At 37.1% G+C, this 26,424-nt stretch overlaps 1 protein-coding gene and 1 long non-coding RNA gene across 4 annotated transcripts in view; one reads left to right on the forward strand and one right to left on the reverse strand.

The window, feature by feature from the left end:
- The window catches only part of LOC144218846 (uncharacterized), a 48,632-nt gene that overhangs the window by 15,079 nt on the left and 7,129 nt on the right, over positions 1–26,424 (reverse strand). Inside the window, exon 2 of the long non-coding RNA XR_013331276.1 lies at positions 18,448–18,568. This is a non-coding gene — a long non-coding RNA (uncharacterized LOC144218846). The remainder of the gene's footprint in view (positions 1–18,447; positions 18,569–26,424) is intronic.
- Positions 14,835–26,424, forward strand: part of LOC144218827 (uncharacterized) — a 410,681-nt gene continuing 399,091 nt past the window's right edge. For 2 of the 3 annotated variants that reach the window (XR_013331273.1, XR_013331274.1), the window contains exon 1: positions 14,840–14,895. The gene's annotated coding sequence lies outside the window, so the exon portion shown is untranslated. Of the gene's footprint in view, positions 14,896–26,424 lie in introns of all 3 variants that reach the window. The other variant, XR_013331275.1, reaches the window with a different exon arrangement.

Raw genomic sequence — 26,424 nt, forward strand, 5'->3', positions numbered from 1 at the left:
ACATAACCAAAACCTAAAACTGCCCTGGTTTCCCCAAAATGCTGATCTGACCCTTCAACAAAACTTCATCTTTCTTCATGTCTGCTAGACCCTTGCAGCTTACTAGCTAATCAGCTACAAGTAAGTTTATGTTAAGTATAAACAAGTTAAGTTGATGCATGAAAAAGAATGTAAGTTTCTAGTAACAAATCACTGTAGAAAACTTACTCACCCATACTTTATAAACTGAGTTGTAACTACTCACGGTGAACTTCTTAACCACTTTCTGCTTGGAAGTCTCTGTTCCTGAACAACTTGTTTCTCTCTCAGTAAAAGACTCATATCGGTTAAAGCTCTCTGAATTTTCTTTTGACATTAACTCCTTTAATGGGAGTTCTGGTTATTTTATTTCAAGTATTTGGGAGTTGGACCTGTGCTTTCAGATGGGAATGGCAAGGCCAATCTAAATCTTTTTTTTTAATATTTATTTTTGAGAGAGAGACAGAGTGTGAGTGGGGGAGGGACAAAGAGAGGGAGACAGAATCTGAAGCAGGCTCCAGGCTCCAAGCTGTCAGCACAGAGCCTGACTCAGGGTTCAAACTCACGAACTGGGAGATTATGACCTGAGCCCACATTGGACACTTAACTGACTGAGCCACCCAGGCACCACAGCAAGGCAGGTGGCAGTGACTGGAGGAGCCATGGGGATAACCACCTTAAAAAATGGTTTTGATGGAGTAATAAGATTAGCATATTAATTAAGGTCTTCATATTCAGTAATGATCTCATTTGCTTATAGAAACATGACAACACTGGGAGAAATGTCTTAATCCCTTTTGCGGGTAGTATTTGGGTTTTGGTAAAGTATAGGTTTGGGAAGTTAAAGCTAAAGGTTGTTTCAAGTCACTGCTTGTTTTCATATGCTGGTCTTCCATGTTTGCTTGCTTTTTCTCATCTATGAGACAGGGAACTGTGACTGAGGACTGGTTATAATGTTTCTTGATAAACCTTCCTAAAGCAATGTGCTGTTGCGAGTAATGGGCTCCATTCATTATTAGGCCAGTTGATTTTCATTTACACTTGGCTCTAACAATTAGCTTGAGCAGGTGTGAAGGTGATGGAGGGGCTGGGACACCCAGAGGTCAGCCTTGGCTGGATGTGATAAATTAACCATTATTACCAGCAGTGAAAGTGGTTCTTTACGCTTGTCAGCAACAAACAAAGGGACAACATATCTCACATAAACTCACTATTCAGCGTTGGATTTGCTGAAGGATCAGAGTTTCCTTCCAGGCCCTACACACAGATGGGAGGGAGGAAAGTACCTATATAAGTAGAAGTGAGGGTGCTTTGAAGGGATAACTTGGTCGACTGAGTGGTATATGCATGTCCCACCCTGGGTTGTTTTCGGTGTTCACCTATTCCAATATGAAGACATCTGTAGCCTCTGTTGGTGACAGGAGATCCATCTGTGCGTACTAGAGAGGAATACTAGATGGTGAAGAGTGGGCACCACAAACTGACACAGTTTTTATAGGTGTAGACAGATGCATATTTCTATATACTAATCAATAGATATTTTTGAACAATACCTTATAATTGAGCACATTTATAGTCAATGAAAAGGAGTCAGTCAGATTCCTCAGTTCTCCATCTGTACCAGTTTTATAAAACTTCAACAGGCTTAAAACTAAGAAGGTATAATACTGTCCATAGAAAGCAACACCACATCATGTCTGCTCTACACCCAGCAGACCTAAAGGTTCTGCTTCTAAAACAAGAAGTGTTTCCCCACTTTGTTACACCCAGGTATGGAAACTCACTGAGCATACCCAGAGCTGAAGCTTTCAAGTAGGGAAAGATGTAATAGCTAGGAATCAGTATGCATATATTAAAATATACACTAAAATTCCATAAATTTAGATATATGGAAATCCCATATGTATAGTTTGTTTGGTTTGACAAGGCTTGGAGAACTGTTACAGACTGTGTCCTTCTATCCCAATTCAGGTGTTAATGTTTTAATCCCCAATATAACAGTACTTGGAGATGGGATTTATAAGAAAGGAATTAAGGGGAGAAGCTCTCTACTTGCTACATGGGATGCTGCCTAGCTCATGAATTGCTTAATAACACTAATTGCATCTTCAAAAAACAAAAACCCCTCAGAGTAAATGAGGTCATAGGGTGGGGCCCTGACCCAATATGATGAGTGTCCTTAGGGGAAAAGACATGAGAACTCCCTTGCTCACCATGTGTATGCATGGAAAGGCCATGTGGCAACACAGTGAAATGATACTGTCTAAAAGCCAGGAAGAGAGCCTTTACCAGAAACTGAATTGTCTGGTACCTTGATCATGGAATTCTAGCCTCCAGAAGTGTGAGAAAATACTCTTAGAAAGAAGTGTTAAGTCAAGAGCACTTGGGTGGCTCAGTCTGTTAAGCATTTGACTTTGGCTCAGGTCATTCTATCACCTCACCTCACAGTTTGTGAGTTCAAGCTCTGCGTCAGGCTTTGTGTTGACAGCTTCGTAGCCTTGAGCCTGCTTCAGATTCTGTGTCTCCCTCTCTCTCTACCCCTCCCCTGCTTGTGTTCGCTAGCTCTCTTTCTCTCTCTCTTTCTCTTTCTCCCTCCCTCAAAAAAAATTAAAAAAAAATTTTTAAGTGTTAAGCCAGTCTGTGCTATTTTGTTATTGTAGCCTGAGCAGCCTAAGACAGAGACTAAAAGTCTTATTGGAATGTTGGAACACACAAATGGACTTGTTGACTAACAGGTTTGTTTTAGAATGATTAGACTGTGAGCCTTCAGTGAGGAGCCCTTGATGTCACTATGTATACGTCTTTGCTCTTGGTCTGGTATGACCACGTGGACTTTTCAAGGCTCTGCCTTGGGGTGGCTTTTTGGATGCCAGGGTCCTCTTATCTAGGTAAGGCGAGCATAGGGGAGGAGTCTCAGTTTTATGTGTTCTCCCTGTTTTGTGAATGGTACATCCACCATCAGCTATATCTAAGCGTTTTTAGTCCAGATACCCTTTGCTTTACCCTCATTAGATGGAAAGCTTTCAAGCTTTTACTGAGGTGGGGGCTTGTTCCATGGCCTGCATCTGGATGGGAGTTGAACTATTTCTTAAATGGTCTTCAAACAAATATTCCTGATTTAATTCCCTGCCTTATTCTCCCCTCCAGATGCTTCCATTTAATAAGCCTTTTGAAATTGCTGTGATTCCTGAAAGTGAGAAACCCTTTAAATCAGAATTTATATCCTTTACCTGAAACGGCAGTGATGGAGATAGGGGTAGTTGGGTGTTGACAGAAGACCCTTGGGATACACTTAAGATCAGAAACACAGGGAACATTGGGGCTGCTTAAAGAATCATGCAGAAAAATTAGAAACAGCTGAAAGGAGAGTCTTTGACTAGTGAAAAACAGCCTGAAATACTACTCTGGTTTCCTCAAAAGAACCTGTGCAAATGGCTGGTTCATTAAAAACTAACTTTTAGGAGTGCCTGGGTACTTCACTTGGTAAAGCATCTGATTTCAGGTCAGGTCATGATCTGTGGTTTGTGAGTTACACATTGGGTTCTGCACTGATGGCAGAGAGCCTGCTTGGGACTCTTTCTCCCTCCCTCCCTCTCTCTGCCCCTACCCTCTCATGCTCTTTTTCTCTCAAAAGTAAATAAAGTTAAAAAAAAAAAAAAACAACCTGGGGCGCCTGCCTGGGTGGCTTAGTCGGTTAAGCGTCCGACTTTCGCTTAGGTCATGATCTCGCGGTTCGTGGGTTCGAGCCCTGCGTCGGGCTCTGTGCTGACTGCCAGCTCAGAGCCTGGAGCCTGTTTCACAGTCTGTGTCTCCCTCTCTCTCTGACCCTCCCCTGCTCAAGCTATCTCTCTCTCTCTCTCTCCTAGAAATAAATAAAACATTAAAAAAAAAAAAACCCAACTCATTCAATCATAAGTAATGGTAAAGGAACTAGAACAATGTGAAGAGATATTATAAGAAAAAAGAAGGAAAAGGTGCAGCAGTGTATTAGCAGATGATCAGCCTTCATCAGAAAGATGTTGTCATAAAGTAGAGGAAAACTGTGAATGAATATTTTGGTATAAATCTAAAAAATAATGCCCAAAATCTCAGTGATTCAGTTGGTTCTTTTAACAAGCACCACCACATGGAAATCCAGTATTGAAAGAAAAGACAGGCAGTAAGTAGGGAAGAAATATAAACTAAGACTCAGGAAAGAAGTAGAGGGAAAATATAAATGTAGGAATCAAGACAAAACTGGAATTAACAGTGGAGAATCCTGATAGATACATAAAAGGTAAAAAGAATAAAAGGGAACACAGTGAAATAAAAGAATTTTAAAAGATGACAAGAGGGGCGCCTGGGTGGCTTAGTCGGTTAAGCGTCTGACTTTCGCTTAGGTCATGATCTAGTGGTTCGTGGGTTCGAGCCCCGCGTCGGGCTCTGTGCTGACTGCCAGCTCGGAGCCTGGAGCCTGTTTCAGTCTGTGACTCCCTCTCGCTCGGACCCTCCCCTGCTCACTCTGTGTCTCTCTCTCTCTCCTAAAAATAATAAAAAACATTAAAAAATAAATAAATAAAAGTTCAAGAGAAAATTATAGACATGGACGATATATGAGGGATCCAACAGACATATAGAATACCCAAAGAAGAAAATCAAAAAATGGTGCAGAGCACATATTTTAAAATACAATTCAAGAAAGAAAAAGACTTGAATCTACAAAACAGATAGTGTGTGCTGGGGAAAATTAACCCAGAACAAACAACAATAAGACAGATCCTAGAAAAATTATAGGACTATTAAGATAAAGAACCATTTGTAGGGGTGCCTGGGTGACTCAGTCAGTTGGGTGTCTGACTTTGGCTCAGGCCGTGATCTCATGGTTCTTGTCTTTGAGGCCCATATCAGGCTCTGCACTGACAGCTCAGAGCCTGGAGCCTGCTTCAGATTCTGTGTCTTCCTGTCTCTTCACCCCTCCGCCTCTCACACTCAGTCTTACTCTCTCAGAAATAAACATTTAAAAAATTGGAAAAAAATATAGCCAAATAATGCTGAAAATAGCCAAATAGCAAAAGTAATGTTGAAAAGGAAAACCAAAGCTGGAGGCATCACAATTCTGGACTTGAAACTGTATTACAAAGCTGTAGTCATGAAAACAGTATGGTACTGGTACAAAAACACATACAATGGGACAAAATAAAGAATCAGAAATGGACACGCAAACATATGGCCAAATGGTCTTTGACAAAGCAGGAAAGAGTGTCCGCTGGGGGAAAAAAAAAGACAGTCTCTTCAGGAAATGGTGCTGGGAGAACTGGACAGCAACATGCAGAAGAATAAAACTGGACCACTTTCTTATAGCATACAGAAAAATAAACTCAAAATGGATGAAAGACCTAAATGTGAGACAGGAAACCCATCAAAATCCTCGAGGAGAGAACAGGCAGCAACCTCTTTGACCTTGGCCACAGCAACTGTATGTGGATATGTCTCTGGATATAAGGGAAATAAAAGCAAAAATGAACTTTTGGGACCTAATCAAGATAAAAAAAAAACTCTGTACAGCAAAGGAAACAGTTGACAAAACTAAAAGGTAGCCTATGGAATGGGAAAAGATATTTGCAAAATTGGATAAAGGATGAGTATCCCAAATCTCTAAAGACTTATCAAACTCAACACCTCAAAACCAAATAATCCAGTGAAGAAATGGGCAAGACATCAATAGACACTTTTCCAAAGAAGACCTCCAGATGGCTAACAGACAAATGAAATGATGCTCAACATCATTTATCAGAGAGTTATAAATAAAAACACAATGAGATATCACCTCACACCTGTCAGAATGGCCAAAATGAACAACTCAGGAAACAACAGATGTTGGCAAGGATGCGGAGAAAGAGGAGCCCTTTTGTACCGTTCTTGGTAATGCAAACTGGTGCAGCCACTCTGGAAAACAATGTGGGGAGGTGTCTCAAAAAATTAAAAATAGAACTACCCTACCAGCAATTGCACTACTAGGTATTTATCCAGAGGATACAAAAATGCTGATTGAAAGGGGCATATATACCCCATTGTTAACATTAGCACTATCAACAATAGCCAAATTATGGAAAGAGCCCAAATGTCCATCAACTGAAGAGTGGATAAAGAAAATGTGTGTGTGTGTAGGTACACACACACATGCACATACATACAATGGAATATTGGTAATCAAAAATAATGAAATCTTGCTGTTTGCAACAACATGGTTGGAACTAGAGTGTATTATGCTAAGCAAAATAAGTCAGAGAAAGACAAATATATGATTTCACTCATGTAGAATTTAAGAAATACAACAGATGAACATAGGGAAAGGAAAGGAAAAATAAGATTAAAAACAGAGAGGCAAACCACAAGAGACTCTTAATTTACAGAGAACAGTCTGAAGGTTGTTGGAGGGAAGGGGGAGCACTAAATGAGTGATGGGTGTTAGGGAGGGCAGTTTTTGGGATGAGCCCTGTGTGTCATATATAAGTGATGAATCGCTGGATTCTCCTTCAGGAAGCAATACTAAACTGTATGTTAACTAACTCGAATTTAAATAAATGGTTTAAAGATAACCATTGGGAAGACCAGGGGTGGGGTGTGAGGGTTGGGATTTCTCTTCAATGAAAAAAAAAATCAGCTGGTAGAAGACTTTTCCACAGCATCTTTTAATACCAGCATGTTATAGAGCACTACCTAAAAGGTCCTCAAGGAAAGAGTGAGCCAACCGAGCTGTTCTTCAAGTGTAAAGGCTGAACATGCAAGAACCCTAGGAATATTAGGTGCTTTGGACATGAAACTTAAGAGGACACCAAAAGCTCTGTAATGAAGAATAATATTTAATGCAATATTAAAATAAAAATTAATGGAACACATCCATGATAAAATATTAACATTTTAAATAAAGACAGGATCATTATTACGGTTTTTTTTTCTTTTGCCTCAGTCTCTAGTATGGTTTGGTGCAGCACTGTCCTAAGTCCTTCCTGAGGAAACTACTAGAAGACAAATTTTAGCTACAAGATGGCTAGGTTGATATTATTAAAAGAATTGGAGGTAAGCACTGAATATATTTAACAGTATAATTAAGACTAAGTAAGACAAATATGGGGTTAGGATAACAGAACAATATATAAATATTGTATGACTTTTTATAATTAAATACATCCTCTGTTAAGCAACAGTTGAGTCAAAGAGGATATGTAAAATCAAATGTTGGGATAGCTAGAAAATAATAATATAAATACTACATATCAGAAACTATTGGATATAATTAAAGTAGTTCTGAGAAGAAATGTATATATACACTCATGGTAAAAGTAGAAATACATATTATAAGAATCTTACTTAAATATTAGGAAAGGAAAAACAAAAAATATAGACAAAATAATAAGTTTAGTAGAACTGATCCTAAAGCTTTGTAAAAATAAGCATCTGCTTATTTATTCAGGAAAAGAAAGTGCAGATACAAAAGATAGGAATCAATAAAGGAGAATTATAAAAAAAGAAAAGTAATCTCTTCTGTTCAATTAATGCAAATTAGTTTATCAAAATACACCTCAAAATATAGGGGAAATCTAAACAATACAGCACAGAAATAGAGGAAGTTGTTCAAGAACCAATACTTAAAAGTGTCATGACTAGATGGTTTCACAGAGAAATTTGACAATACCCTTAAAGAATAGTTCATTTTAATATTTCACTTGTCCAGAACATCATTCAAGTAAAAATCTCCAAATTGTTTAGGAAGTCAATGTAAAACTGGTATCAAAACCTAATAGAAATTACACACACAAAAAAGAAAATTACAGACGAACTTCACTTAAGAACAGATAAGTAAAAATTCTTTTTTGAACAATTTTTTTAACACTTATTTAGTTTTGAGAGACCACAAGCAGGAGAGGGACAGAGAGAGAGGGGGGACACAGAATCTGAAGTAGGCTCTAGAGCTGAGCTGTCAGCACAGAGGCTGACATGGGGCTCAAACTCATAAACCATGAAATCATAACCTAAGCTGAAGTTGGACACTCAACCGGTTGAGCCATCCAGGTGCCCCTAGAAGTGAAAATTCTATGTAAAGTATCTACAAACATCATCCAGAAACATGTTTAAAGAACAAATTATGTGGGGTTTTATTTGGAAAACATACATTTGAATGTTAGAAAATAGATTACCATAATACACAATGTTGGTAAAGCTAAGAAATCATATGATTATATTCACAAATATTGGTCTTTTGAGAAAATTCAATACTATCCTTGATAGAAAACACTGAATAAAATATATTTATCTCAGACCCAAAATAAGCATTATTTCTTTAAAAAAATTTTTTTAAGTTTATTATTTGAGAGAGACAGAGACAGTGTGAGTGGAGGAGAGGCAGAGAGAGAAGGAGAGAGATAATCCCAAGCAGGCTCCACACTGTCAGCACAGAGCATGACATGGGGCTCAAACTGCATAAAACTGCAAGGTCATGACCTCAGCTAAAAGCAAGAGTCAAACACTCAATCGACTGAGCCACTTAGGTGCCCCTAAAACAAGTATTATTTCTAATGGGGCAATCCTAGACTTCCTCCCACAAAAGTTAAGAGTAAGACAAAGATGTAGAGTGGTTAATATTGTGTTGGAGGCTAGATTTACTCCTCAGCATCTTAAAATAGGAGAAATAAAAGGACAAAGGAGCAAACGTCAGCAGATGATATTGTTGTATCCTTAAAATACATGATTGGGAAGAAATCAAAAAGTGAGTACAGAATTTATTAAAATAGTGTGTAAAATTGATAAACAAATTAATAGTTTTCATATACACAGAAAGAAGATAAAATGAAGGAAAAAATCTGCAATACCAGCCCAAAAGACAAAATATTTAGGAATAAATTTAGCAATCAGTGTAAAAGTTGTATCTGAAGAAGACTTTAAAGGATTCCTAACTGACTTAAAATAATTGAAAAAAAAAAAAGGAAAAAAGCATATCCTGTGGTAGGTTAGGAAGATTCAACATCAAAGAGACATAATTTTTCTCTAAGTTAATTTATCAATTTAACAGTCATTGCATTGTAACACATGGCAACAGGAATCCAAAGAGCAAATTCTTTGGAATTTGTGTTGCATTTAAACTTTTGAGACAAATGCCATATAAATAAGAAATGTAAATGAGGAATTTAGTCATTTAACACCATCCAAGCTGTGATACCTGAACCAGTGGATATTAAGCCGTCTATACTTTCATTCATATGGTGATGATTAGTGAGTGATATTTAGTGATATTTATAAGCTGTAGTTCCTATGAGGTACTTAAATAAGGAAAGATGTAATTGTGTTAATCTGTTTTAAATTTGTGTCATTTTTAAAAATCAGGTTGCATTGTAATAACAGAATGAAAGAAAAACTTAAGTCTTAACTGTTTTGGATATCACATTAAAAGCATGCTAAAGGTGTTTTGCCACATTGATGGGCTGACCGATTTCACTGGAAATCATCAGATCATTGGGTTTGTGTTGAGTAGTAAACAAGAGATGGACTAAAATACTTAATCCCAAATTGCTTTGCTTATTACTTTTTAGTTATCCAGAAAATGTACTTTAATAGCTTAGTTGATTTTTCTATCATAATAATATTTTCTTGCATCAAAATAATGTGCAAAATTTTAGAAATTCAGAAAAAGGAAAATAAAAAAAAAGCCTTATAAAATAATCTTTGTTAGTATTTTGATCTCTTGTTTAGTCTGTATATTTATTTTTATTTATTTATTTTGAGAGAGTGCGTGTGCATATGCACACATGTGAGTGGGCAAAGAGAGAGGGAAAGAGAGAATCCCAAGCAGGCTCTGTGCTTTCCGTGTTGAACCAATGTGGGGCTCTAACTCATTAATCACAAGATTATGACCTGAACTGAAATCAAGAGTCAGATGCTTAACTGACTGAGCCACCCAGACACCCCTAGTTTGTATATATATATTTTAAAAACATAAAAATTGATTCTACTTCTTTATGAGCTGCTTTTCATATAATATTTTACATAACAGCACTTCCATTGTCAATTAACATTCTAGAACAGGATTTTTAATGACTTCTGTGTAGTGGATTGTGTATATGCACCATTATTTATTTAACTAACCCTGCAGTCTTAGACATCTGAGGACAACCTATTCCCAAAGCACTTTGGTTAATTGAAATTTTCTTATATTTTGCTGATGAATTTAGTTCACTCTTTTTGGGAAGTATTACTCTCTAGAATTTTCATACTAACTGTCTGAGAAAGATATGATTTTTGGTCTTGTCCTTTAGTGGATCCAGTCCTAAAGGCCAGATATTCAGGGTGCCTGCCTCATTTTCTGCTGGAGTTTTAAGACCAATGGATGGACTTTGTTTCCCAAAGCCACTTGAGACAGTGATTTTGCTGGCTGATGCTTCTTTAGCCTGTTGCTAAGATGCTTTAAGGTATTATAGCAGCACATACTAAAACCTAACTGGGGTGAGGATATTCTGGACAAAGGATCTTTTCTTTTTTTCATTGTAGGATAAGGCCTTCAGTTTTGTAAAGCTAGAGAGGAATTTGCTACAGTAAGAATTATTAACCTAGCCTAAGCATTGTGTATCAGAAACTTTGTCTCAAGTTCTACAAAATTAACTGATTTTAGAAAATCACTCCTCCAATTATCTTTTTCAGCATTCTATATTAAACAATATATTGTATACATTTTCACTTTGACTTGAGTTTAAAAATTTACATTGTTTAAAAACAATGTACATTGATTTGTAATTTGTAATATGGAAGACTTCATGAATTTTGCTTTAGTCATTCATAATGTGATTGAAACTAGGTAAGTTATGATCTATCTGTAGTTTCCTTTGAAGTGAACAAACCTGCCTTCTCTGATAAATATAAAGATGGCAAACAAATGTTGTTTCAGTATATGCTAAATGAATGAAATCATTTTTACATATCCTCAAGCACATGAGATAAACTTTTACTTATAAAAGAATAATATATTACCTACAAATAATTACTTTCTGTTTCTTACATTGTCTCCTAAGTCTTATGTCTTACTGGGTGATACAATTAGTTGTCTGTGAGTTACTGTATATATTTTGAGAAAAATGACAGATGTGGAATTTCTTCTTTAATTCTGTATTGAAGCCTTTGCTAATTACAAATCTATTTTATATCTATCTGTTATGTGTATTTCCAGGTCCTCTTACCTAAGATTTTTCTGGTGAAGGGAGAGTTGTTCAAAGGCAAATACTAGAAATTGTATCTTGGAGTATGTGCTTGGAGTCAGGCTAGAACAATGTGGAAATGATAGAAGTCAAGGTATGGAGCCAGGGGTGTGGTTACTGAGGCATCCAGAGTATCAAGAAGCAGAATATTTGCATTCACATGTTCTGTAAATGAATGTAACTGGAGCCAGGGGAGCTCTTCCAGTTTCCCTTTTCTCTTCTACTTAAGTCTCCTTGAGGACTCTGGGATGAGGTCACTGCACAGGTTTCCCCACACTAACTGGAGTTGCAGCACCATCAAATAAACTTGGGCATATAGCATGACAGAGAAGTGGCTTGGGGCTTGCCTCAGAGGCTTACCCTAGAAGGGCAGTGTACCTTTGTCACTGGGTCTGCATCATGCAAAGTACTGGCCAAGCCAAGGAAACCCACCAGCAATTCACCTGCCAGTGCTGAGGGTGGCCGGACACCCAGCAGGGGACGTTATCCTGGAGAGCCAGAGGTGCCAGCCAGCATGTGCCCAAGGGGTCTCTTTCACTTAAGTTCACCAGGATGTGTATAACACCACTCTCTCCAGACAGCCAGATTCTCTCTTAGAGAAATAGCAAGAAGGAACAGCCGACAGATTGAACATTTTCTAAAAAGGCTGAATAAACAATTGCATCAGACTTAGCTTTGAACTCAGTTACACATTTAGCTATATTTTTCCTCACAAAGTAGTGGATGGGAACTTATGAAGGAAAAAGTCAGCTTTAGATGAAATAAAGAAGCTATATTTTCTCTCCACTTCCAAATCATTAAAAGTTAAATTTGCGGTTCTAATATAAAGCAAAAACCAAACACAAAAAAACCCTAAAAACCTCTCTTCATTTCTTGGGTCATTTCAATCTTAGGATATTAGTGCCATTCACTGACTATGTTATGTTATTTCTCTGTGTGAGGAATATATGGAAAGTGTTATCGGAGTTGTAGAGGCAAGTAAATCTATAAATGCCATCATGACCATTTAAATTCTGATATACAATTTTGAAGGCAAGGAAGTTCATTGTGGAAGGAATGTATGTATAATTATAAAGCCAGTTTGGGGCTCCTGGGTGGCTCAGTCAGTTAAGCATCCGGTGTAGGCCCAAGTCATGATCTCATAGTTTGTGAGATGAAGCCCCGCATTGCCCTCTGTGCCTGGAGCCTGCTTCAGATTCTGTCTCTCTCTCTTTTCCCCTCCCCTGCTCGCTCTCTCTGTCTCTCTCAAAGATAAATATTTAAGAGAAAAAAATAAATAAAACCAGTTTAGAAGTAATAATGGCAACAAATAGCTTTTGAAGAAATGCCTTAAAAGGTGAATGCAAAACAGAGCTCTGTTAGGTTGAAAATCAAGCAATTTAACAATAGAACAACTTTAAGAAGTGAATCAGAGAAAGTATCAGATTTTAAACACTATTTAAAAGTGCATGCAGTGGAGGAGGGCACTTGTGGGGATGAGCACTGGGTGTTATATGGAAACCAACTTGACAATAAACTATTTGTAAAAAAAAAAAAACAGAAAACAACTGCATGCAGTATTTTTGCTCTAGAGTAAAAAATTTTAAAGTATCTATTGATAGGGGCGCCTGAGTGGCTCAGTCGGTTAAGCGTCCGACTTCAGCTCAGGTCATGATCTCACGGTTTGTGGGTTTGGGCCCCACGTCGGGCTCTGTGCTGACAGCTAGCTCAGAGCCTGTTTCAGATTCTGTGTCTCCCTCTCTCTCTGACCCTCCCCTTCTCATGCTGTCTCTCTCTCAGAAATAAATAAAACCTTAAAAAAAAAGTGTCTATTGATAGTGCCTCTAGCTTTAGTTCTTTAAGCACCTCCAGGCATTTGGGCGGTGTTGCTTTGCAAAGGGCACCAAACATTCATTTGTTTGCTAAAAAGTTAGATTTGGGTATGGGGGATAATGAGGTCAGACACTGTGTGCTAATTAGAAGTTGAACAAAGAAGACAATGGAGTTGAGTTTTTATTATTTTTTATGGTAAATAGCGGTTAAATGGACAATTATTCATGAACAAAGAGAAGCATTTTACTTGAGCTGTTTTTATTCCATTTCGAGGGATTTCCACCTCAAAAGTGTTCTCTGTCAGCAAGTGTGAGAGTTGTTTTTAAATAGATGCCAAATCTGCCATGATAAAGGTTTGCAGTATAAGAACTCTTAGCAACTCATTTATTACTTGTTGGAGTGATGGCTCCTTTCAGCTCTCAGGTGTGTGAACGTGGTGTTAAAGGAACAAAGCTTACAGTCAGTCCCAAAAGTCAACTTTGCAAGGGAACACATTATCTTCTGGAGTCCATGTCCCTACTGTCTCTTCAGACCTCTTGAAATCAAATTCATTAATGGGGAAGAGGAGGAGTAGAGAGTTAGTGGGTGACTCAGAATTCCTAGGAAAGCAACTCAAATTACATTTATTGATTACGAAAGTCAGCTTCAAATGAGAAAATGTTTATAGTAGATCATTTATTTTTGGTTTTTGTTTTATTCTTTAAAGAAAAATTAAACCTTTTATTAAAGGATCATGCATAAAGTACTCATATCACACAGATATACAGGAAAATTGTGGTTGCTTTACAAGTTTTCTGTCGCTTGTATTTGTCATAGAGTAGATCATTTGTTAACTATACCCATACGTATGTTAAAGGGCTTTAAGCATGCTTATAATACTTCAAAAAATTCCTTAACTTGGAGTTTTTCTGTACAGTATTGGATAACACTGATCTTCGTGATTATGCCATTCTGAAAAATCCCAGAGTAACAGAAGGCAAGACTGCAGATAGAAAAATGTAAAGAAAACTCCAATTGTGATAGTCACTATCGCAGTACTTAAATTGTGTTGGTCTGTCAAGTCTTTCTTCTTAATATCTCACGTATAGACACTCGAGAAGAGTGAAATTTAAGAAATAATCCACATCTAGAATTTTCACATCTAGAAATTATCTTGGAGAGCCTGTTTTAAATTACTAATTTCTCTTGTTCCAATGAAATCACCTGATGGGTATTATCTAATAGCATGTTGGGGTGAGAATTCTATCAAAATAACTGTGTTTGGGTGTGGACAGTTCAGTCAATTGCTTACTTTAACCATCAGGTAGGATTTTTTAATCCTGGTGGTTTGTAAAGCCATCTATGGGTTAGCTCCTACAGAACTTAACTGTATTTATATGCTGCAATTTATGGTTTAATTGTACAGTGCCTAATATCTGCTCATTGCTTCAGGTGTTTTCACCTGCCTCTACAAAGATTGTCTTTCCAACACGTTGAGGGCAGAAACCAAATCTTGACACTTTTGTGTACGTTCATCTTTGATAAAAGTAGTCTTCTACTTTGATTTTCATGATTCCCCAGGGAACAAAAAGTGTGTGTGTGTGTGTGTGTGTTCACGCACATGCATAAACTGAAATGGCATAAAGCAAAGAATATTCCTGCTTTGTGAAATGTATATATATTCACAGTGATCATTGCTTTTATTTAATTCAAAGAACATACATAATGCACATATTTTTCAAAACCTATGATTAATTTTTAAAAATTTTAACCAACTAATTATATCATTCTCTCTCTCCAATAGGAATATTTTTCACCTTCCCTGGCAGAAAGTTTTTCAGCATTTTAGGACTACTTTTGAAAGGTAGGTTTATCCATTGGGAATCATTTAACTGCAAATAACATAGTATCTAGCAGTTCACTTTGCAAACCTTACATTAATTACATTGATAAAGAAGAGGATATCAGGAATGTCTGTTGGGTTGGCCAACCAGTGGTACCATTGTGCTTGCTTTGGGAATCCACAGTATTCCTATTGAATAACTCTGTCAGTGTATGTACTTCTTCATATTGGCTAAAATTCTAACTCCCTAGAATTATTGTCTCTGAAAATTAATTCTACTTGAAAAGTATGGAAGAATTTTATTCTCTTTTCCACCAGAAAACTCTTCAGATATTTCTTACCAGCTTTATTGTGTGTGTGTGTGTGTGTGTGTGTGTGTGGATATAATTTATATATGTAAAATTGACCTGTTAAGTGTACAAGTCAGTAATTATAGTGAATTTAGACAGGTAGGCGATTAACCACCACAGTCCAGGTTTAGAACATTTTCATTACCCCAGAAAGTACCCTTGTGCCCATTTGCAGCCAGTCCTCAATTTTATCCCTCTCACCTTCAGCCCTAGGCAACCAGTGATCTGCTTTCTGGCTCCAAGGTTTTTCTTTTCTGGAATTTTTAAATACTTGGAATCATATATTATGTAGTTCGTTGCATATGACTGATTCCACTTAGTATAGTGATTTGAGGTTGTGCATATTTGTATGTATATGCATGTATGCATGTATCAGTGTTTCATTACTTTTTATGGCTTCCAGCTTTGTTCTTTTTCTCCAAGATTGTGTCATGGCAATTTGGACTTTTTGTTTTGAGTTCTGTACAAATTTTAGTATTGTGTATTTTATTTCTGTGAAAAATGCCATTGGAATTTTGTTAGGGTTGCATTAAATCTGTAGATTGCTTTGGGTAGTATGGGCATTTTAATAATATTCTTATCCATGAGCATGGAATATCTTTCCATTTCTTTTTGTCTTTAATTTCTTTCATCAATGTCATATACTTTTCAATGTACAGATCTTTCCCCTCCATGGTTAAATATATTTCTAGGTCTTTTAATTTATTATTTTTGTAATTATACATGGAATTATTTTCTTTATTTCTCTTTCTGATAGGATATTTTTAGCGTATAGAAATGCAACTGATTTATATTGATTTTATATCCTGCAATTTTACTGAATTCATTTATTCTAACAGTTTTTAGGGGCATCCTTAGGGTTTTCTCTATATAAAACATGTCATCTGCAAATAGAGACTGTTTTATTATTTCCTTTCTGACTTGGATGCCTTTTCTTTTGTTTTTGTTTTTGTTTTTTGCTTCCTTTTTCTTATAGAATTGTTCTGGTTGTGACTTCCACTACTATGTTAAATAAAAGTGGTGAGAGTTGGCATCCTTGTCTTATTCCTGATCTTACAGGAAAAGTTTTCACCTTTTAATCTTGAGTATAATGTTACCTCTGGGAATGTCATATATAGCCTTTATACCTAATGTGTTGAGACTTTTTGTCATGAATGGATGTTGAATTTTGTCATGCTTTTTCTCTATCTATTGAATGATCATACGAATTTTATCCTTCATTTTGTCAGTGTGCTGTATCACATATATGTGCAGATGATGAACTGTCCTTGCATCCTTGGAATAAATCCCAATTGATCATGGTGTGTGATTTTGTACTGTATTGTCAAATTTGGTTTAATATATTATGTTGAGGATTTTGCATCTGTATTCATCAAGGATAAACATATTAATGATAATTATTTTAAATTCTCTACCTGATAATTCCAATATAAGTGTCAAAGCTGAATATAGTTCTGATACTTGCTTTTTCTCTTCGGGCTGTGTTTATTCTGGACTTTTAACCTGTTTTATAATTCTTTGTTGAAAGTTGGACACGATGTATTGGTTAAAAGGAACTGAGGTAAACAGGCTTCTAGGGTGAGGTTTTATGTTTATCTAATTAGGAGTTAGGTTTAGTGTATATTGTAGATGTAGATGTTAGGCTTCAATTTCCTCTCCTGTCCTTGTTTCTATCTCCTCTATTATCTTTGAGTTTCCGTAGAAATTCCTTTTTAAGTAGAATTGGTGCCTTGCTGCTCTCAGTTGTAATCCACTGTCATTACACTGGAGTCTTTTTGATGGGATGGTCAGTATTGGGGAGGGGAAGTAGCCTATAACCTTATGGTTAAATTTGAGGGGTTTTTGTGCCTGACTCCTGTCAGAATTGTTTTTTTAGCTTTGTTTTTCCTCACCTGATGTGATACAAGAAGGATAAAGTGGGCTCAAGTTGTCTGGTAAAGTAATTTCTCTTGATGGCAGGCTTTTGTTATGGAGAACAGAATGTTTTGGTTGTATTTCAAATGGTTATTTTTCTTCTCTCTGCTGAAGATTTCTTATGCGTATTAGTGTCAAAATAGAGCAGGGGAGGACTTCTGAAAAGGTGGCAGAGTAGGAGGATCTAAGCCCACCTCATTCCATGGACACCTAGGTAACAGACAGATCAGTGCAGCCAAGCCAGAAAATGACCCAAAGACTGTCAGAACAGACTTTCCACAGTTAATCATAGAGAGGAGGCCACATCAAAAAGGATAGAAGGGGTGAAGATGCCATCAGTCAGGGACCAAGCTTCTGGGAGACTAACCACAAATTGGAAGGACACCATACTCACCAGAAAGGGAGGGGAGCAGACCCCATACTCCAGACACAGGGGATATCCAGTGGGAGGATGAGTCCCCATAATATTTGGCTTTGAAAACCAGTAGGGCTTAACTTTAATTTTTAAAATTATTTTATTTAATTATTATTAAAAAAAATTGTTTTTACAATCAGTGGGGCTTAACTCTGGGTATTTTAAAAATCAACAGGCTTAGCTCTAGGAGAGCTGGAAGGTGATAGGAAACTGAGTCCCTGCACTCAAAGAACTAGAGTAACAAATAACTTGACCAAGTTACAGAATGGAAGCAGCAGTTTGAAAACCTCTGGGGTGTATGTGAAGGAGATTTGTTTACTGATCTCAGAATGTGTGTTGGAGAGGCAGGGATTTTTAGGAGAACTCTCCAAGAACAAAAGGGCCCATGGGTGCCATTTTCTCCACACTCCCTTACCCTAGCCTAGATAGCAGGACACTTGTGAGAACTAGAGGGCACTAATACCACATGCCCTATCCCCACGTTCTGCATATCTGTCCCATCCAACTTGCCCTATTCAGCAGGCATCCCTTTTGAGTGGCTTCTGTCACATGCCATTCTATAAGCAGCCCCAGCAGTGGCTGGTGCTGCTCCAATGTGACTCCTGCCCTGTGGAGAGGGAAAGATAACCACATACCCCCACTTATCTTTAGCCCTAGCTGCTGAACCCTATAATTGGCAGTGCAGAGAGTGCCCTGTCAGTCAGTGCATGTGCAGGCTCTGCATCTGGTTTGACTGCTGACACTGCCCAACTCCAAGCCCACAGCAGCTCCGTATTGGCTCCTCAACAGCATGGAGACCAAAACCTACCCATAGCAGGCAAAGTGGACCATTGCAGCCAACTGAACTGAAGGCAAATGTGGCTCAGCCACAACAGTAGGGTGCATGCAACTCACATAGGAGACACTTCTGAAGCTCCTGGTTCTGATGAACAGGGGACATTGTGCTACAGGGCACCATAGGACCTCTTCTTCATAAGGCTGCTACTTTCAAGATCAGAAGATGTAGCCAACTTTCCTAACATATAGAAAAGAATATAGAGTTAAACAAAATGAGGAGACAGAGGAATATGTCCCAAATGAAAGAATAGGACAAAATTGCAACAAGAGAGCTAAATGAAACATACGTAAGCAGTATGCCTGATAAAGAATTGAAAGTAATGGTCATAAAGATACTAACTGGAGTTGAGAAAAGAGCAGAGGCTCTCAGTGAGACCTTCAACAAAGAGATAGAAAATATAACAAGAACCACCTACAGTTGAAGAACTTAATAGTGGAAATTAAAACACACTAGAGGGAATCAGTGGCAGATCAGAGGAGGCAGAAGAATGGATCAGTGACTTGGAAGACAGTGTAATGGAGAACAACCAAACTGAACAGCAAAAAGAAAAAAAGGAATAATAAAAAAATCACAATAGGTTAAGGGAACTCTGTGTATCATAAACATAGTAACGTTTGCATTATAGGGATCCCAGAAGGAGAAGAGAGAGAAAATGAAGTAGAATATTTATTTGAAGAAATAATAGCTGAAAACTTTTTGAATCTGGGGAAGGAAACTGAAGTCCAGATCCAGGAGGCACAGAGAGCTCCTGACAAAATCAACTGAAGGAGGGCCATTCCAAGACACATAATAATTAAGATGGCAAAAATTAGTGATAGAGAATTTTAAAAACAGCAAGAGAAAAGAAAACAATTACAAAGAAAATTCCATAAGGCTGACATCTTGCTTTTCAGCAGAAACTTTGCAGGCCAGAAAGGACTGCATGATATATTCAAAGAACTGGAAGGAAAAAACCTGCAACCAAGAATACTCTATCCAACAAGGCTACCATTCAGAATAGAAGAGGAGATAAAGCGTTTCCCAGAGGAAAGTTAAAGGAGTTCATCACCACCAAATGAACCTTACAAGAAATGTTAAAGGGGGTTCTTTGAGTGAAAGGAAAGACCATAAGCAGGAGTAAGAGAAGCAGGGAGCACAAAAGCAGTAAAATTAAGTAGAATCTATAAACATTAGTCAGGGATTCATGAGATAAAAGGATGTAAGTGATGACATCATATACACCTAATACATGGAGGCAGGGAGTGGAGTAAAAATTTAGCGCTTTAATCTTTTTTTTTTTTAATTTTTTTTTTTTAATGGTGCTTTTATTTTTTTTATTTATTTTTTTTAATAGTTTATTGTCAAATTCGTTTCCACATAACACCTAGTGCTCATCCCCACAAGTGTCCTCCTCCATGCCCATCCCCCCCTCCCCCCACATCCATCAGTCCTCAGTTTTTGTCAGCATTCAAGAGTCTCTCATGGTTTGCTTCTCTCCCTTTCCCCCACCATTTCCGCCCTTCTTCTCCCCCTTGTTCCTCCGTCAAGTTCCTCCTAATCCTCCTATACGTGCAAACATATGATATTTGTCCTTCTGTGCCTGACTTATTTCGCTCAGCATAACACCCTCAAGGTCCATCCATGTTGCTACACATGGCCAGATTTCATTGTTTCTCATTGCCATGTAGTATTCCATGGTATAGATAAACCACATCTTCTTGATCCATTCATCTGTTGATGGACACTTAGGCTCTTTCCATGTTTTAGCTATTGTGGAGAGTGAAATTTAGCGCTTTTAGAATGAGTTCAAACTTAGGTAACCATCAACTTAATATAGATTGGTGTATGCATAAGATGTTGTATATGAACCTAATGGTAACCACAAGTTAAAAATCTCTAGTAGATATACAAAAAATAAAGAGAAAGGAATTAAGCATATCACTAAAGACCTCAAACCACCAGGGAAGAGAGGAAGAAAAGAAAGGAACAGAGAAGAACTATAAAAGCAACTATAAAAAAGTAAAATGGCAATAAGTACATACCTATCAATAATTACTTTAAGTGTAAAGGGACTAAATATCCCTATCAAAAGACATAGAGTAAATGAATGCAAGACCCATCTATATGTTGCCTACAAAAGAATCACTTCAGACTANAACCTTACAAGAAATGTTAAAGGGGGTTCTTTGAGTGAAAGGAAAGACCATAAGCAGGAGTAAGAGAAGCAGGGAGCACAAAAGCAGTAAAATTAAGTAGAATCTATAAACATTAGTCAGGGATTCATGAGATAAAAGGATGTAAGTGATGACATCATATACACCTAATACATGGAGGCAGGGAGTGGAGTAAAAATTTAGCGCTTTAATCTTTTTTTTTTTTTAATTTTTTTTTTTTAATGGTGCTTTTATTTTTTTTATTTATTTTTTTTAATAGTTTATTGTCAAATTANGATTGGTGTATGCATAAGATGTTGTATATGAACCTAATGGTAACCACAAGTTAAAAATCTCTAGTAGATATACAAAAAATAAAGAGAAAGGAATTAAGCATATCACTAAAGACCTCAAACCACCAGGGAAGAGAGGAAGAAAAGAAAGGAACAGAGAAGAACTATAAAAGCAACTATAAAAAAGTAAAATGGCAATAAGTACATACCTATCAATAATTACTTTAAGTGTAAAGGGACTAAATATCCCTATCAAAAGACATAGAGTAAATGAATGCAAGACCCATCTATATGTTGCCTACAAAAGAATCACTTCAGACTAAAGACATTTACAGAGTAGAAGTAAAGGGATGGAAAAACGTACCATGTAAATTAAAGCAAAAAGAGAACTGGGGTAGCAATACTTATATTGGAGAAAATAGACTTTAAAAGAAAGACTGGAACAAGAGACAAAGATGGACAGTATGTAATGGTAAAGGGACAGTCCAACAAGAGGATATAAAAATTGTAAATATTTACGTGCCCAACATGGGTTTCTTTACAAATAGGATAAATTACAGAAAATGGCAAAAGAAAAAATTAGCTTAGATATTATAAAATTATATAGTATATGCTAAAATACAGTGTTTAATAAAAAATAAACAGTGAATGGGTCAATCAGGAAATCAAAGAGGAAGTAAAAAAGTACACAGAGACAAATGAAAATGAAAACCTAATGGTCCACAATTTTGGGGATTAACAAAAAATGTTCAAAGAGGGAAGATTATAGCAATACAGACCTACTTGAAGAAGCAAGAAGAAATCTTAATCTAACTTTACACCCAAAGGGGCTAGAAAAGGTAGAACAACAAAGCCCAAGGCCAGGAGAAGGAAGGAAATTATAAAGATTAGAGCAGAAATAAATGAAATAGAGACCAAAAAAATAAGAGAATAGATTAATGAAACCAGGAGCTGGCTTTGAAAAGATAAAGAAGATTCATAAATCTTTAACCAGATAATTTTAAAAAGAAGAGAGAGGACTCAGATTTTAAAAAACACGGAAATGAAGGCGGAGAAATAACAACTGACACCCCAGAAATACAAAGGATCATAAGAAGATCTTATGAAAACTGATATGTCTACAAGTTAGCCAGCCTGGAAGAAATGTATGCATTTTTAGAAATTTATAACCTTCCAAAACTGAATCAGGAAAAATAGAAGATTTAAACAGACTGATTAATTACTAGAAATGAAATTGAATCAATAATAAAAAAAAAACTCCCAACAAACAAAAATCTGAGTCCAAATGACCTCACAGGTGAATTCTACCAAACATTTAAAGAAACATTAATACCTCTTCGAAGCCAAACTATTCCAGAAAACAGAGAAAGAAAGAAAGCTGACATATTTATTCTACAAGGCCAGCATTACCCTGATACAAAACAAGATAAAGACACTTCTAAAGAAAGAAAACTATCAGCCAATATCTCTGATGGACATAGATGCAAAAATCCTCAACAAAATACTAGCAAACTGAATCCAACAATACAATACAGAGAAAAAAATCATTCCACCACGATCAAGTGAGATTTATTCCTGGGTGTAAAGGTGGTTCAATATTTGCAAGTCAGTCAATGCAATATATCACATTAATAAGAGTAAGGATCAAAAATCCTTACTATCATCTCATTAGCTGCAAAAAAAGCATTTGACAAAGTACGACATCTCTTCATGATAGACAGACACATGAAAAGATGTTCAGAATCACTCATCATCACCAGAAAAGATGCTTAACATCACAGCACAATGAGATAGGACTTCACTTTCAGAATGGCTAAAATAATACAAAAAATAACAAGTGTTGGTGAGGATGTGGAGAAAACAGAACTCTTGTGCACTATTGGTGGGAATGCATCTGGGTGCAGCCACTGTGGAAAACAGTATGGAGTTTCTTCAAAAACTAAAAATAGAAATACCATATGATCCAGTAAATTCCACTACTGGGCATTTATCCAAAAAAAAAAAAAAAAATAGAAACACTAATTTGAAAAGATATATGCACCCCTATCTTTATTGCACCATTATTTACAATAGCCAAGATATGGAAGCAACCCAGGTGTCCATCAATAGATGAATGGGTAAAGAAGATATATATAGAATAGAATAGATTGCTAAGTGAAGTGAGTCAGAGAAAGACAAATGCTATATGATTTCACTCATATGTGTAATTTAACAAAACTAACAAAGAAAAAAAGAGACTCTTAAATACAGAGAATAAACTAGTAGTTGCCAGAAAGGACATGAGTGGGATGGGTGAAATATATAAAAGGGATTAATAGTATACTTACCTTGATGAGCACTGAGAAATGTATAGGATTATTGAATTATTGTGTACCTGAAACTAATATAACACTATCTCAATCAGACTTGGATTTAAAAATAAATAAATGTATAAAAAGAGATCAGGGGAATTGCTTCCACAAACAGCAATGAGTTAGCTAGGGAGTACATACACCTTCTTATAAAGATTATATATCCTATGAAATGTAGCATGACTCATCATGTTCTCCCTAGTAATATTCTTTTACGTTTTATAGCACTTTAAAGTTTTCAAAGAACTTTCACCCACTTTATAACATTTCATGCTTACAACCTATGGATGATCAGGCGGAATTATGCCTGCTTTATGGATGAATGAGGATCAGGAAATCTGTATTGCCCAAGGTATTTTTATAGTGTTACAAAGTAGTTAGTAGATACCTCTAGGCCTGGAAATTTAGTTGGAAGTCTTAGCTCCTAGCATAGTGTTCCTTACAGTATTATTATATCATGTTGCCAAATTTGGGAAGATTTGTAAGGTCCTTCTGCAGTAAAAGATACAGCAACTTCAAATACAGTCTTCCCCGAAACTTGGTGGAAAATTTGGTCATGGGAGAATAGGAAATGAGGCATTTACTATCATAACTGAGTTTCAGTCCTGTGCCCTTCCATTCCATGTACTCCAGGCCCTCCTCATACCCTCCATGTCTCTTTCAAAACCTTCTCTTAGGTCTCAAACAGTGAGAATTGTCAAGAAGATATTTAATAACTGCTGGAACTATAAACCGGAGCTGAAGCTTTGAAATTTGCAAGTGCTTAATAAAATGTTGAAATTCTGGAAGAAAATTACTGAATGAAAAATTTTAAACTATAAAATTGATATTAATAGAAGTTTAATTAAGCTTTTACCAAATGAAACATGTTTAGCCATCAACTGCATTTCATTTCAATTCATGTAATTTTATGTAAATCTTAAATAAGGGATGCAGGGTATTTGATATCATGTGAGAGAGGTAGGGCTTCCAGGAAGGCAAGAGTGCATGGAGCCAAGAGAGGCCCATGTGCAGCCCTTGCTTCTAGCTAGAACTTTTCTTTTAGCAGTGGCAGGCCTGACGTGATGCTACACAGCCTACTCTGCTTGCAAACAGTTGTGGCCCTGGTGGTTTTACTTGGGCCAGCCTGTGCTATGACCAACCCTGAGGGTGAAAGGTGTTCTTCAGTCCCATGGTGAAAACTACCTAACACAGTAGCAGTTTCAAGGAAGGAAGTCAATGCTCCTTAGAGGCAGTGGCTGGTCTGAGACAAGAGGAAAAATAAATGCTTAGTCTTTTGATCTGTCAAATGAAAGGCATGTTCTCAAGTGAATAGATGCAATACACAGGGGCTTAATTACTGAGCTTGGGGAGGGAAGATAAAACACACAAATAATATGTTTATTCAGTGTGGGAGTATATAATATATGCAGGACATAATCATGGAAATTTGAAGTGGATAATGTGTAAGGTTTTCCTGGCCATTCCCTGGAGCCCTTGTGGGGTCGGTATCACTTTGTATTTCAGACTCCTCTGCCTCTTCTAATTGGCAGCATGGATAAGACTTTTTTTTTCCATGTTTCTTTAAAATCAGAGATTCTAGGGGTACCTGGATGGCTCAGTTGGTTAAGTGTCTGACTTCGGCTCATGTCTTGATATCTCAGTTTGTGAGTTCGAGTCCCGCATCAAGCCCTGTACTGACAACTCAGAGCCTGGAGCCTGTTACAGATTCTCTGTCTCCCTCTCTCTGCCCTTACCCAGCTCATATTCTGTCTCTGTCTCTCTCAAAAATAAATAAACATTAAAAAAAAGTTTTTTAAAAACACAAAGATTCTCCATGGATGTATAGGGTGTCATTTAAAGCCTGTGGTGTTATGCATTGTCTTCTGTGCTTTCTGTAAGTAAGGAGTCCTTCTAGCCCCTGAAGGTCCATGTAGTTCAGGGAATGAAGTGAAGAGATACAGAACTTTTTCTTTTTTTCCTGAAAAATCCACTTGTCCAAATTCTTAGAACAGCTGAGCTGATGGCAGGGGTGGTGGGAAAATGGTTACTCTAACTCCAAGCATCTCTGGCTGATTGCAGGACACCTGATGCTATTATAACAATCTCTTATGGTGATACAGGGTATCCAAAAGTTACCACACACTTTTATTACTCTCCCTCACCTATGCAGTTTGTGACAGCTCTAGGAGAATGTTAAGTTAGGTATAAACCCCTTCTACAAAGAAGGAAACAGAGATGGGACGTGACAGGCCCAAGGTTATATTGGTGGTAGGTAGTGAGAGCAGAACCCAAACTCAGCCATTTGGTCTCAAATCCCTGTGATTCTTTCTACATAATTAGGGATAGGTTTTTCGTCCCCCTCCTCTTTCTTTGGAATGCTGAGTAGCTGGATCCAAAACCATCCAAAACTCAAGAATGCTTGAGTGGTGAATGTGCCTTCTAGGGCAGTATAAGAGAAAGCCCAGATGGCTGCTTCAGGATAGGCCTACTAGAAGAATGGGCTACCACTGGGGAGGGTTACTAAGTAAAGGGGTTCAGTCTTTCATTGTTTTCATTTAGAACCTTCTTACCTCTTAGGGATGATGGTGAGAAGCCCTGAATATGGAATGAGGTGAGCTAGGTTCAAGCCTGCTCTGTGCCACCTGGGAAGGTCTTCGGAAGTTATTTAATGTAGAGTCCTTGAATCTTTGTTCTCAAAAGGATTCAGTAATTTTCAAGAATGATTATTGTGATGCAAGATAAAGCACTTAATATAAGTTAAAAAGTCAGTAAATGGAAATTGTAGTAAAAGGACATTTTGAAGCACCCATAAGCATAAATCATGTCAAAGAGCGGCTTAAGGATGCGCTGGGGTAAGGGACAAGGTGAGGGTGCCTGCTACAAGCATTATTTGGTAAAAAAAGGAATTGAGTGTAATGGTTTGTGTTTTAGGGTCATCAGTGACGGTCCCAATTTCTTGAGCATCAAAAGAGTCACATCAAATATTTCCTTTGAGAGCAAAATGGAGCTCAGAGTGAGATTACTCAGCTAACATCGCATGAAATTATGTTCATTTGCTGGACACGGGCCACAGATTGGGCTCTAAGCTCCTTGGCTGCCAAAGCAAGAAAGAATCACGATCTGATTCAGGGACAAGCAAACATTTTGTAATGGGTCAGACAGTGAATATTTTCAGTTTCATGGGCCACATACCTCTCTGGTGCATTTTCATGTTTGTTTGTTTTGGTTTGTTTTGATTTTCATGGCCCTTTAAAATCCTTAGCTTGTAGACCATA

The sequence above is a fragment of the Crocuta crocuta genome, unplaced genomic scaffold (genome assembly GCF_008692635.1).
Source record: "Crocuta crocuta isolate KB4526 unplaced genomic scaffold, BGI_CrCroc_1.0 scaffold130, whole genome shotgun sequence".
NCBI lineage: Eukaryota > Metazoa > Chordata > Mammalia > Carnivora > Hyaenidae > Crocuta > Crocuta crocuta.